We start from the raw sequence: 13,314 nt of genomic DNA, 5'->3' as shown, positions 1-13,314 counted from the left end.
ATCGTGTGTTTACTTTGTATCAAGCCCTGTTGCAGACGCTTACATGCATCAATTCATTTAGTCTCACAACACCACCACATCCTTTACAGATAAGAAAACCCAAAACTCAGGGAGATTATGTATTTGCCTGTGGTTCCAAAGCTACAAAGTGGCAGTGCTGAAATTTGAGCGCAGTCCTGACCCCAGAGACTATGTTCTTTTAAGACTGCACTATATTTAAATTGACGTAAGAGGAAATATGATCTGAGTTTTGACAAGTTATTTCTGGCACGCGCAGCCCCTGGCGCTGCTTTTTGGCTAATGCCCCTCCGAAGTCAACTCCGTCCCTTGACTTTTACAACACAATAGGTCAGTGTTCTGAGACATGGAAAGGAAAGGGCTGAATAGACTGAAAACACACCGGGCTGTCGCGGAGAACACCAGAACCCTCCAGCTCCGGGGCCAGGGGAGACCATGACGCCACTTAAACGCGTCAGCCCCGCCCCGCCGCCGCCAGCCCCGCCCCGCCCCGCCCCGCCGCCGCCAGCCCCGCCCCGACGCCGCCGCCAGCCCCGACTCATTGCCATTAGTCCCGCCTCGTTGCCATTAGTCCCGCCTCGTTGCCATTAGCCCCGCCCCGCCGTCGTCAGCCCCGCCCAGATGCCGCTGGCCTGCAGCCCACTGCGCTTTCCGAGGTTCCGCCACTTGCACCGCAGAGCTGCGCGTGGGCTTTGCGGCGGTTGCTGGGCGCCAGGGCTGCTCCCGGGGCAGCGGGGGATACTAAAGGAATTGTATGTACGGCCCATTTGTCTTTACTCTCCCCTTTGGCACTAGTCCCCTGTCTCCCGCGGTCTTTCGTCTCTGGTAGCCCCCAGGAACGCCTTTCCGTCCCCTTCAGTTCTAGGGAGCGTAGTTCTAGGGGGCTCCTTTGCCCGGCGCTGGGGAAACAGTCACAGACCTCTTTCTCTCCTCTCCCTGACTCGTTTCTTTACTCCCTCACCCCACATCTCTCTTCTTTATTCTCTCCCTTCCTCCTGCGTTTCTTTCATTTTACAGGTACTCGCAAGTAAGAAAATGTCTGTCAGTCAGGACTGACTGAAAAATTAATTTTATTAAGCGCAGACTACTGTACAAATGGTGCATATCTGCAAATGAACGTTCGTACGCTCCTGTGATTGGAGATGTGTTCCAGGATTGGTTGCTGATCCTGGGAAGGCTCACCTCCCTCCTCCCACGCCCCTCACCCCGCCTGTTCTATCACAGTGGACAGGCCCTTTAGATCAGTGCTTTTGAAGGATTAAGAACAGTTGTTGCACAGGTACCATGTGTCAAGCATATCATGTAGGAGTCCTTATAAGAGCTCTGCAGGCCCATAACTGGTCACTGATGCCCCTCTGTGTGTGTCCTGTAGTCTATGAAAGATCAGATGGGGTGATGGAGAGGGAAGATTGGCTTGGCTGGCACCGAGACAGGTCACACCTCACTCTGTAATTTTTCATAGGGGTAAATAGTATTGTTATTTGTTATTGTTATTCTGTTACTGCAACAGAAGTGTGGGAAATTGACACTTATTACTATCATCTTTAAGAATTCACGCACCAGACATTTTAGGCACTATCTGCCTATGAAATGGATATTCATATTTATTACCTTCTGTAAGTACTAGAATTTATACTACTGGTTTTGTCAGTTGACTCTCTGTTGTCATAAACTCCTGGCCAGTACCAGACAAAAGGAAAGAGGCGGGTGCAACAATAGCAATATATAAAGTAATATTTTTATAGCACTTCTCATTTTGTATATTATTTTCATACTCATCCTGTTTATATAGCCTATGAGATAGAGTTGGTTAACACAACTCCATCTTACTGAAGAAGGAACTAAAAACTGAGATTGAGCAGTACGTGGAACATAGTACAATATACATTCAGTAAATATTAAAAAAGGGATAAATGGATGAGATTTTCAAGAAACCATGTCTTATTCACTTTTGTATTCTCCAGACCCAGAGGTAAGTCTAGCAACAGTAAGCCCACAAATGTGAGTTAGAGAGGTCGAGTGACTCGCTCAGGGACAGGAATTCATCACATATTTTTAGGGAATCTACTATTTTGCCAGACATTGTGAATACGATGGTTAAAAAGACTGGCAAGATTCCTGTTCTCATGGAGCTTAAATTGTAATGAAGGTAGAAAATAAACAGGTAAACAATATGTGAACAAAGAAATTTTGGATAATGGTGAGTGCAGTGAAGAAGTAAAACAGTGTGAGGTGAGAGGACATCAGGGAGGGGTTACTTGAGATTGATTGGTTAGGGAAGGCCTCCCTGAAGAGCTGACATTTGTGATGAGACCTCAGTGATATAAAATAGCCAGCCATGGAAATATTTGGGACCAGAGCAATGCAGGTAAAGGAAACTTCAACTACAGAAGCCCAAGGTAGGAAAGAACTTGACTCTTTCAAAGAACATCATAAAGAATGCTGTAGCTGGGATGTAGAGAAAGTGGGACAAGATGAGCTTGGAGAGATAGGTAGGAGCCAAAGCATAGGTAGGGGCCAAAGGGCTTTGAATCGGCCATGGGGCTCTACCCATGGGACAAGTTAGGAATTTATTTAAAGTATGATAAGAAACCAGTAGGGGGATTTTTGGAAGGGAGTAATATAATCTGATTTATTGTATAAAGGTTTGTTCCACCTGTTACATGGTGAATGGGTCATAGGGGATGGGAAGCAATATTAAGAGCAGAAGACGCTTGTGGAATCCAGGAAGGAATGAACATAGTTTTGGCTAAAGTGGTATAAACATGGATGGATGTGAGATATATTTGGTGGCAGAGCCTACAGACTTGGTGATGTTTTAAATACAGGGGTGAGAAAAAGAGAGAAGCTCCTAGTGGATGGTTTTGCCATTTACCAAATGGAAAAGACTAGAGAAGAAAATGTGTAGAGGGAGGACTGTTTTTGTTTTGCTCACCTTATGTTTGGTCTGCTTATTAAAAATCTAAAGTAAGTTCTGAGTCTTGAGTTCTGTGTCTGGAACCAAAGATATAAAGTTGAGAGACATCAGGATGTAGATAAAACTACCTAGGGATAGTGTGTTCATAGAGAACATTCCAATGATTAGAGGTAAAGCAGAGGAAAAGAAGCAAGCAGAGGAGATGGAGAAAGAGTAGCCAGTGAAGTAGGAAGAAAGTCCGAAGTGTGTGGTGACTTAAAAAGCCAAGACTACAAAGCATGGCCAGTGGTACTGAAATGTGATGACAGATGAGGTAAAGAAATCTGACTTGAATTTTGACAAGCATAATGAAGAGTAAATGTGATGTGAAGAAATGGACATAAACTGTAGACATCTCAAGATATTTCACTATGAAGAAGAACTAGAAATGGAGGTTATAGAAGAATATATGGGGTCGAAGTAGGATTCTTAAAGATGGGGATACTTAAGTATGTTTTTAGCCTAATGGGAATGACCCAGTATAGAGGGGAAAAATATAAGAGAGAAAATGTATATCTTAGGAGTGGAGTCTTTGAGAAAGTGAGAGGGGATAGGATCCAGGGAATATGTAGAAATGTTGGCTTAGGAACATGAACATAAAATTTATAGTAATAAGAAGAAAGAGAGTATAGGTAGAGATGCAGATACATGAGTAGATTCAGTGATTAGAAGATGAGAGAGTTTCTGCCTGAAGTTAATTCTCTTTTTCTCAATGAGCATAAAGAAAGTATGAGGCAGGATCAGTAGAAGAGAGGTGGACTGTTTGGATAAGAGGTTTAAGGGGTGAAGAAAAGACATAAAATAGTCATTTCGAAGATAGAAGGCAGTCATACTTGTCTTAGTCCGTTCAGGCTGCTATAACCAATAAAAAAAAACATAGTCTGGGTGTCTTATAAACAGATTTTTTTTCTCACAGTTCTAGAGGCTGGGAAGTCCAATATCAAGGTGGCAGCAGATTCAGTTTCTGGTGAGGGCCCAGTTCTTGGTTTATAGATGGCCAAAAGAGGCAAGAGAGCTCTCCGGGTCTCATATAAGGACACTAATCCCATTCGTGAGTGCTCTGCCCTCATGAACTAATCACCTACCAAAGGCCCACCTTCTTTTTTTTTTTTTTTTTTAAATTGCTGGTTAAGTCTTTTTTTTTTTTTTAACTTTTTGGGTTGGTTTATTTATTTATTTATTTATTTATTTATTTATTTATTTATGGCTGTGCTGGGTCTTCATTTCTGTGCGAGGGCTTTCTCTAGTTGCGGCAAGTGGGGGCCACTCTTCATCACGGTGCGCGGGCCTCTCATCATCCCGGCCTCTCTTGTTGTGGAGCACAGGCTCCAGACGCGCAGGCTCAGTAATTGGGGCTCACGGGCCTAGTTGCTCCGCGGCATGTGGGATCTTCCCAGACCAGGGTTCAAACCCGTGTCCCCTGCATTGGCAGGCAGACTCTCAACCACTGCGCCACCAGGGAAGCCCAGGCCCACCTTCTAATACCATCACATTGGGGGTTAAGATTTCCACATATGGAATTTGAGGAGATACAAATATTCAGTCTGTATCAACACTAGAGAAACATAGTAGCATAGCTGGGCAGAATTGAGTGGCCATTTCATATTTGTGGCCTTGTGAGTGAGTGGCTGAGATAGGGTGGAAAAAAGATCATAGGAGCCAAGGAGATCAAGGAACTGAAAGACCAGAGTGGTGGGTGGGTAGACTACCTGGGTATTAGTGGTTAAGTTAGTAGCTAAACTAGTCCTGGAACCCAGATACCCTGACTTTCCAGCTCAACGGGTTACTATTTTACTGAGAAATGGTTCAGATCATTACTCTTTTGTGCCACCTACCCTTCCAGTTAACATTTAAAAAAAAATTGTGGCCTGATGGTTTTTGGCCAATACATCTAAATTCTAGACTTTCATAGGCTGGTGTTTCTGACTCTCTTGTCCCTTTAATATTTAGTTGTTAAATATTTTGGCTGTTTATCTGTGTGTGTGTGTGTGTTTTTGTTTTAACTCAGATTTTTTGAGATATAATTCACATACCATACCATACATACCAAATTCACCTATTTAAAGGATACAGTTCAGTGTTTTCGGTGTATTCACAGATATATATAACCATCACTACAGTTTTAGAATATTTTCATCACCTCAAAAAGAAACCGCATACCTTGGAGCTAACACCCTTATGTCCTCCCCACCCCTTACCCTAAGCAACCACTAATCTACTTTCTGTCTCTATAGATTTCCCTATACTGTACTTTCACATAAATGGAAGCATATAGTATGTGATCTTTTGTGATTGACTTTTTTCACTTAGCATTATGTTTTCAAGGATTATCATAGCATGTATCAGTACTTCATTCTTTTTATGGCTGAAGAATATTCCATTGTATGGATATACCACATTTTGCTTATCCATTCATCCGTTGATGAATATTTGGGTTGTTTCTACCTTTTGGCTATTATGAATAATGCTACTATAAATATTTGTGTACAAATTTCTGTGTGGACATATGTTTTCTTGAGAATATACCCAAGAGTAGAATTGCTGGGTCATATGGTAACTATGTTAAATCATTTGAGAAACTGCCAGCCTGTTTTCCAAAGTGGCTGTACCATGTTACATTATCACCAGCAGTATATGAGGGTCCCATTTCTCCAAATCCTTGTCAACACTTGTTATCTGACTTTTTTTTTAAGTGAGGTATAGTTGATGTACAATATTATATAAGCTTCAGGTGTACAACATAGTGATTCACAATTTTTAAAGGTTATACTCTATTTATAGCTATTGTAAAATATTGGCTATATTCCCTGTGCAGTACAATATATTTTTGTAGCTTATTTATTTTATACATAGTAGTTTGTACCTCTTAATCTCTCACCCCTATATTGGCCCCCCTTCCCTCTCGCCACTGGTAACCACTAGTTTGTTCTCTGTATCTGTGAGTCTGCCTCTTCTTTGTTATATTCACTAGCTTGCTTTATTTTTTAGATTCCACATATAAGTGAAATCATACAGTATTTGTCTTTTTGTTTTTGTTTTTTAAACATTTTCATGAGTATGTGTTTATTAAAGTACAAAAGCCTACCTTTTAAATAGTAAAGGGAAGGTGAAGGATGAGATTTGGAACTTCTGTTGCCTATAGAGCTGGAATGACAAGTAACAGGGAGACCTGATCTATAGTCACCCTAATAACAATAATAATAATTGCATTTGGATACCCCTTTATATTTTATGTTATGCTTTTATTTTCTCTTATCTCATTTGATTTTGTAGCAACCTTTTTTCAGATGAGAAAACTGAGGCTTAGAGAGGTTAAGGGTCTTGACTAAGGACACATACCTAGAAAGTGGCAGAATTACTCACCATGGTGTTCTGACAATAAGTCCCATATCTTTCACTATAATAGTTTGCCTCTTCACTTTTTACACTCCATTATATCCAAAGTGATAACAAAGAAAAGCTCTGCTAAGTAGAAAGTAATGGCTGGCTGGAGTCCACTTACAATGTGAAAATGTTTTGTATGTGTTTAAAATCCAGCAGTTAATGGGATTAGATATTTATCTACCATCTATTGTGTTAGGTAATTCAAAGAACCCAGAAATAATTATGAAATCAGCACTGATTCAATCTACCAGGAAAATAAACGGAAATGCGAGTCACTGAGAAGCATTTCTTGGACCCCATGTACCATATGTGCTTTCACAATACCCTATACTGACTAAATTCTATATAAAGAATATAGTACCAGTTACATAGTGCACTCTCAATTAATATTTGTCAAGTAAAAGAATGATGGTAGTTAAACAAGCACTTACCATACTGGGGTGGATGCTGCAATAATAATGCATACTGAAGGGAGCTTCTACAAGAATGACTTCTTAAACTATGTAGAATTAGCTGGGAAAAAAGCAGGGGTGTCGGGTGAGGAGGCAACATACAGAATGTATGAAGTCTTGGGGATGTGAGGCATGACAAGTTTGAAGAACTGCAGTTTAGTACGGTTGAAGTTTAGAATGCCAAGTGAAAAATGAGGAGATACACAAGGACAAGGTTAGCCCTTATAACAGAGGGCTCTGTAAGCTGAGTTTGAAGAGTTTGGCTGTTTCTCTTCTATGGGATGCCATTGAAGAATATTAAGCAGGAACTTGCTGTAATCACTGTACATTTTAGAAGATTACTCTGCATTATGGAAATTACAGGGGGGAGGACCAAGGCTGGAAGTGGGGAAAACAGTTGGAAAGACCATTATAGTGTTTAGAGGGAAAGGTGCTTATGGCCTGGACTGGGATAGTGGCAATTTATATGGAGAAAAGTGGGCAAAATTTTTTAATATTTAGGAGCTTGTGTTATCATGATTTAGTAACTCACCAGATGTCAGCAGGAAAGGAAAAGTGGGGAGAAGGAATGACTCCTCAGTTTCTAATCTGAGCAACTAGGTAGATGGTAGCTTCATTCTCTGAGGTAGGAAATTCTCTGAAGAAGGAATAGATTTGGTGGGGAAAGGTCTTGGGTTCAGTTGTACATACATTGAGCTTAGCTTAAGATGCTTATAAAGGTGATCAAGTAAAGATATTCAATATTTAGGTAAATATACTAGTTAGAATCTCAAGAGGTCTTCTCTAGGCCAGGCTCATCAGCTTATTGGTCATTGGGAGTAAAATAAATATCTTAAAAAATATATAGAGAGAGTGACAAGAAAAAAGGGCAGAAGGCAGAATCCCGAGGAACCTCAACATTTAAGGGACAGATAAAGGAAAAGAAGCTTGTAAAGAAGGCCAAAGACAGACAACTAGAGAGGGAGAAGGAAGGTAGAGCAAGTGACAAAATGATGTGAGAATTCAGAAGGGAAGATGACTTCCAGTTTTGGGTATACTTTGCAGGAAGCTTTTCCTGGAATACCCTTAAGCAACAGATAATAATTTGCAAAGAAGAGATGCAGTGGGAAGGTATTCCAAGCAAATAAGAGAAAGCAAATAATGCATAGGAGAACAGTTAACAGTTTAATTTGACTGAAATACAGGGTCAAGAGAGCTACAGAGGAAGCTGACAAGATGGTTTGATGCCATGTTGTGGAAAACCCTGGATTCTGGACAAGTTGTTAGTAACTTTATTCTATGGGTGAGAAAAGCCATTGTGTTTGGTACTAAGAAAAAGACAAGAATATAAAACATGCTCCAAATCGTGGAATACCTTACCATTTTATTGTGGAAACAAAATCTAGGCACCTGAAAAGAATAAAAATTCAAGATAATATCTGATTAATGAGAACAAACACTAAATACTATAGTAATTTTAATAGTGGCAGAGTCCATTTGAATTGGAGTAGTAGTGTCCAGATTTGTATTGTCCTAATTAAATAGTAATGTCAGCTAGTCATTGTCTTAAAAAAAAATGATCTAGATTCAATGCTCTTTATAAAGAGTATTCCAGTGGACGTAACTCTCAAATTCATTTGTTCAGAAAGAATTATACTGTTGTTGTTACTTGATGATCTTTGATGTAAACTCAAAAAGACTTCTATCTGAAAGGCAGCAATAGTTCCAAAGATTCTAAAGGAATACATACTCACAAACCCAGACATTGACATACATGCTTTACCTAACTCTCACTTAATAAATATATGTTAAATGGCTATTATGTGTCAGTGATGTATAGTGGCTAAGGGCATGGACTACATACTGAAACACACCCGAACTCAACTCCCAGTTCTGCCACTCTCAATGGAAGGAAAAAATTTGCAATCTCCCTTAGAATAGTTAATATTTAAATCTTGTATGCATTATGATTTTTTGAAGACATTTTCAGCTATTATGTATCCAATTGTTAATGCAACTGTCAAATTTAATTCATATTTCTTAAATCTATAGGGAGGAGATATGAGGAATGATTTCAGGTATTAGCTAAGTCACAAAGTGAATCGTCCACATCTAGAAGACTAAGAATTGGTCATAAACTTTTGCTGAATGATATGTAGCATGTAGTCACTAGATGTCACTATTGTTGAACATTGCTGCAAAAGAGTAAATCCAAAGTACAGTATACACTACAAGAACACACACCTGGGGAAAGACAAGAAGTTGTTTCTATTAAGTGATATATACATACATGATATTTATGTAAAATGTGAAATTCCCAAGCAGTGTGTATCGGTATTCTGTCACCCTGTTTGTTTTACAGTGGGTCCGTAAGGGAATAGAAGCAGAGCCTTAAAACTGATAAAGGCATTAGATCATCTAACATCCTTCCTCCCTACCCCATTTTATAGGTTTGGAATTGAGGTACTGGGAGGTGAAGTGACAAGAAATTTACTCAATATTATGTAGCAGATTAAAAGCATAGAGCTTAGATTGCCCAGCTCTTCTATAATACAGACTGTGTCCATTATTTATATGTACAATCAAAGAGACACTCTAATAAAAACAGGTGAAAACAGAACCTCTAAATCAATCAAAATTTTCCACGACTTTAAAAGCAAAGCTTAGCAATATGGTGATAGTACATACTTGTAATAAAAATTATCAACTGAATACCATAGCTTTTGCTATGAACTGTACAAACATCTCACTTGATCCCCAATAGCAAGATATGTAGTATGTATGTATTTATACTCTGCCTCATTCCAAAAAGGATTTTAAGAAGCTTATTTCAATAAATAGAGCATAAAATTTTATTTAAATACTGAGGTGGTCATAAATGTAAGATACTGGAATAAAAATCACAATAAAGTCTTCCTTTTGTTAATATACAAAAAGCATGATGTCCAGTAAACTCAAATTTGGATAACTATTCTGCTTTCTCCAGCTGTGAGCACAAAGTAAGAAAAGTATATAGTACTATACCCATTAAAAGATGACAGGAGATTGTAATTTACCCAAGATCATACAAGTAGTATATTTCTGATTTCAAAGCCCTCATTCCTTCCATTATGCCAGCTATCTAGACATATAATGAGAGGGCTCCTGTTATCAAACCAAACTTGGGTCTGCTCACCTGACGTGTAGTAAAGCCAATCTATTGACACAGTGTTGTGGTGAAAGAAAGTACAAAGTTTACTGCAAGGCACCAAGCAAGGAGAACAGGCAGCTAATGCTCAAGAGACTCAAATTCCTTGATGGCTTTCAGGGAAGGGTTTTTAAAGGCAAGGTGAGGGAAGGGTCAACGGGTGCATAGTCAGCTCATGTACATCCTTCTGATTGGTTGGTGGTGAGGCAACAGGGTGGTATTTTGGGAGTCAGCATCATCAACCTTCTGGTTCCAACCAGTCTGGGGTCTAGGAGCTTGTGGACAGCATGCCATTAACTTCTTCCACCTGGTGGGGCCTTTAGTATCTGCAAAACAACTTAAGGATATGGCTCAGAATATTACCTGTCCTTTGATGAGGAACTAAGGGTCCTTGACTTTGTTTTATGGCTAAACTATGATTATTTTGTCTTGCTTGGCTGTTTTCCTCTGTTTCTGCATTTTCTCACTTCTCTGATTAAATATGCTCTTTGGAACTCGGGGAAGGCCTAGGAGGCTAAAGCTTTTCTACAAACAAGAAGTAGGGGGTGGTCTGCCTCTGGGAAGGCCCCGTAGGGTCCTGCTTGGTTTCACTCCTAACAGAATACATTCACTGTAACCATTAGACACTTGGATTACCACAGTTACTCCTGAATTACACAGGAAGGCTTTTGCTTATATCAAGTATATTTCAAGTAATTGTATAGAGCTGTTAACAAGATGTTTTTCTATCAAGAAATTGAATCCCCAAAAAACCAATTCTTAAGAGAAAGATAAAATTTGTTAGTTTAATTTAATCTACATTTTAAATTACAAAATTTATATTATGTTAAGGAAATAGGCATTTTAAAAATTAGTCAGATAGGAGAGAAAGAGGTGTCCAGGGAGAGCGAGAAGTCCAAAGGAAAATAAAGATAAGGAGATATCTAGAGCAAAGAAGAAAGCAGACAGGCACAATATTAAAAAGGGGGGAAAGGGGCAGTGGGGAGAGGGCTAAGGCCCATGTATTCTGCCTAGTCTGCTTCTAATCCCTACGTTACTCAAGTATTTGGTTTTTCCTCTTCAACTTCCCCCATTAAAGTTATGCCCCAAATCTATCCTAGTCAGAGTCCTAATTCTTCAAAACTTCCACTCTTTAAGTTTTTGTTCTATAGAGCAGAACTGTTTTCTAAGTTATCCTGTTAATTTCTTATCTGTCTTTACAGCATAATCATTAACGATCTTACTCATTTTATAATTTGTTTCCTTTTTCTTAATGTATTTGAAACGCTTATGCTAGATGTTAGAATCTCTTACTTTTCTATCAAAGATGCCCTTCTTGTTAACCATGCAGAATGTTTTTGTTTTTGTTGTCATTTTGAGTATCTGGCGTTTTTTTATTCTCAGTTTATTCCACAAATATTTATTGAGTGCCTGCCATTTGCTAGGTACTGTGTAGATCAAGGGTTAAAAAAAAAAAAACAGGGCTTCCCTGGTGGCGCAGTGGTTAAGAATCCACCTGCTAATGCAGGGGACACGGGTTCGAGCCCTGGTCCGGGAAGATCCCACATTAAAAAAAAAAACAAAAAAAACAAAAACACACACACACACACATATAGTCCCTGCTGTCCTGAAGTGCACAGGCTTCCAGTTCCATCCAAGCTAGAATAAACCCACTACAACATCTTTTTCACTGCTCACAACCCAAAACTCTGGATAAGATGCAAACAGCAACTACCTGAGGACTCAGAAAAGTAAACAAAAGCAGGTAGATTGTGAAGGAGAGTCAAAACTATGAGGGTGAGTTTCTCTTGCTCTTGTGGCTTTAATCTGAAGGTAGGCCCCAGTCATTCAGCCATGCAAGGCCCACACAGGAGGCCAAAAACTACAATAGAAAACCTATTTTTCTGGCCTGAAGATCTGGGGAAATGGACCCTATAGTCCAAAACGAGTGTGAGGAATCATTGTTATTGCTGTTGTTTTCCTTTTGCGGCTTTCCCCCAAGGGCTGGCACTGTTTATGGAATTATGGACAGCTAAAACTCAGAGAAAAGCCCCATATTCTGATTAGAGAAACCACAGAAAGAGACCTTGAGAGAAATAGAGTTGGGAGGAGGTGTGGATTCAGGAAAGAAGAAAGCTGAAGAATGGGGTTCCTTAATTCTGTGCATGAACCCAACCAAGTGTCTTGGGTCACCTCCAGCTATGCATGCATGAGACAGGCCCAAAGCAGCATCACAATGGCTTTAAAAACTGAAGTAATATTAAGAAACAAAACAAAACAAAACAAAACACTGCCCAAGCCACTAACCCCTGAGTGGCTTCATCGGACAAACCAAAGGCAGCATAACAAAGGCTTTGGAAACAACTGAGATTGGAACCAATGGCCACAGAAACTAAGAGAGAGCTTATGATCTACACCAACTCAAGTTGATTGCCTGCTAAAACAAACAAAAAATAAATATTCCTCAGAGGATTTTAGCAGGACCCAGAGTCTATGCAACAAAATATCCATGATATACTCCAGAAGTACTTGACATATAAAGAACCAGGAAATGATTGTCTTAAGGGAAAATAAAATCAACAGATGCCAGCCAAAAATGACACAGATGCTGAATTATCAGACAAAGATGTTGAAGCAGCTATGTTTCATGTGGTAAAGATAAGCATAGTCATAATAAATGGAAAGATACTCATTCACGGCAGAAAAATAGAAACAGTAAAAAAGAAGTAAGTAAAAATTTTTGAACTAAAAAGTACGGTATCTGAAATAAAACATTCACTGGGTGGACTCAATAGTAGAATGGAAATGAACTGGGAAAGAATCAATGAACTCGATGATAGATAAATAGAAATCATTCTCACTGAAAAACAGAGTAAAAAAAAGACTGAAAACTAAAATGCACAGAGCCTCAAGGACCTGTGGGACACTATTATGGAGTCTACAGCCTAATGAGACAAACACAGTAAAGTCACTCTAATCAATACATGACTACAAACTGAGGTAACTGCTCTGAAAAAAATGATCAACATTCTATAAGAACATAAAAAACTGGACCTTACTTAGTCTATGGGCAGTGGTGGTGTCATAAATATTTCTCTGAGGTCCTTGAGCTGAGGGATTAAAAAGGAGTTAACCAAATGAAGGGGAGGTTGGTGGAGAGTATTTCAGTTGGAGGGAAAAGCAAGTATTAAGGCTCTGCAGAAGTAATCTAGCAATTTCAAGGAACTGTAAGAACATCAGAGTGGCCTAGGAATGAAAAAAATGAATGGGGAATGGTATGAAATTAGGCTTGAGAGGGACCCATGGACTACATTGTGCAGAATCCTGTAGGGTTATCATTGCAATTAACTGGATGTTTA

The sequence above is a fragment of the Balaenoptera acutorostrata genome, chromosome 5 (genome assembly GCF_949987535.1).
Source record: "Balaenoptera acutorostrata chromosome 5, mBalAcu1.1, whole genome shotgun sequence".
In the NCBI taxonomy this organism is placed as follows: Eukaryota; Metazoa; Chordata; class Mammalia; order Artiodactyla; family Balaenopteridae; genus Balaenoptera; species Balaenoptera acutorostrata.
This window is presented reverse-complemented; position numbering follows the sequence as displayed.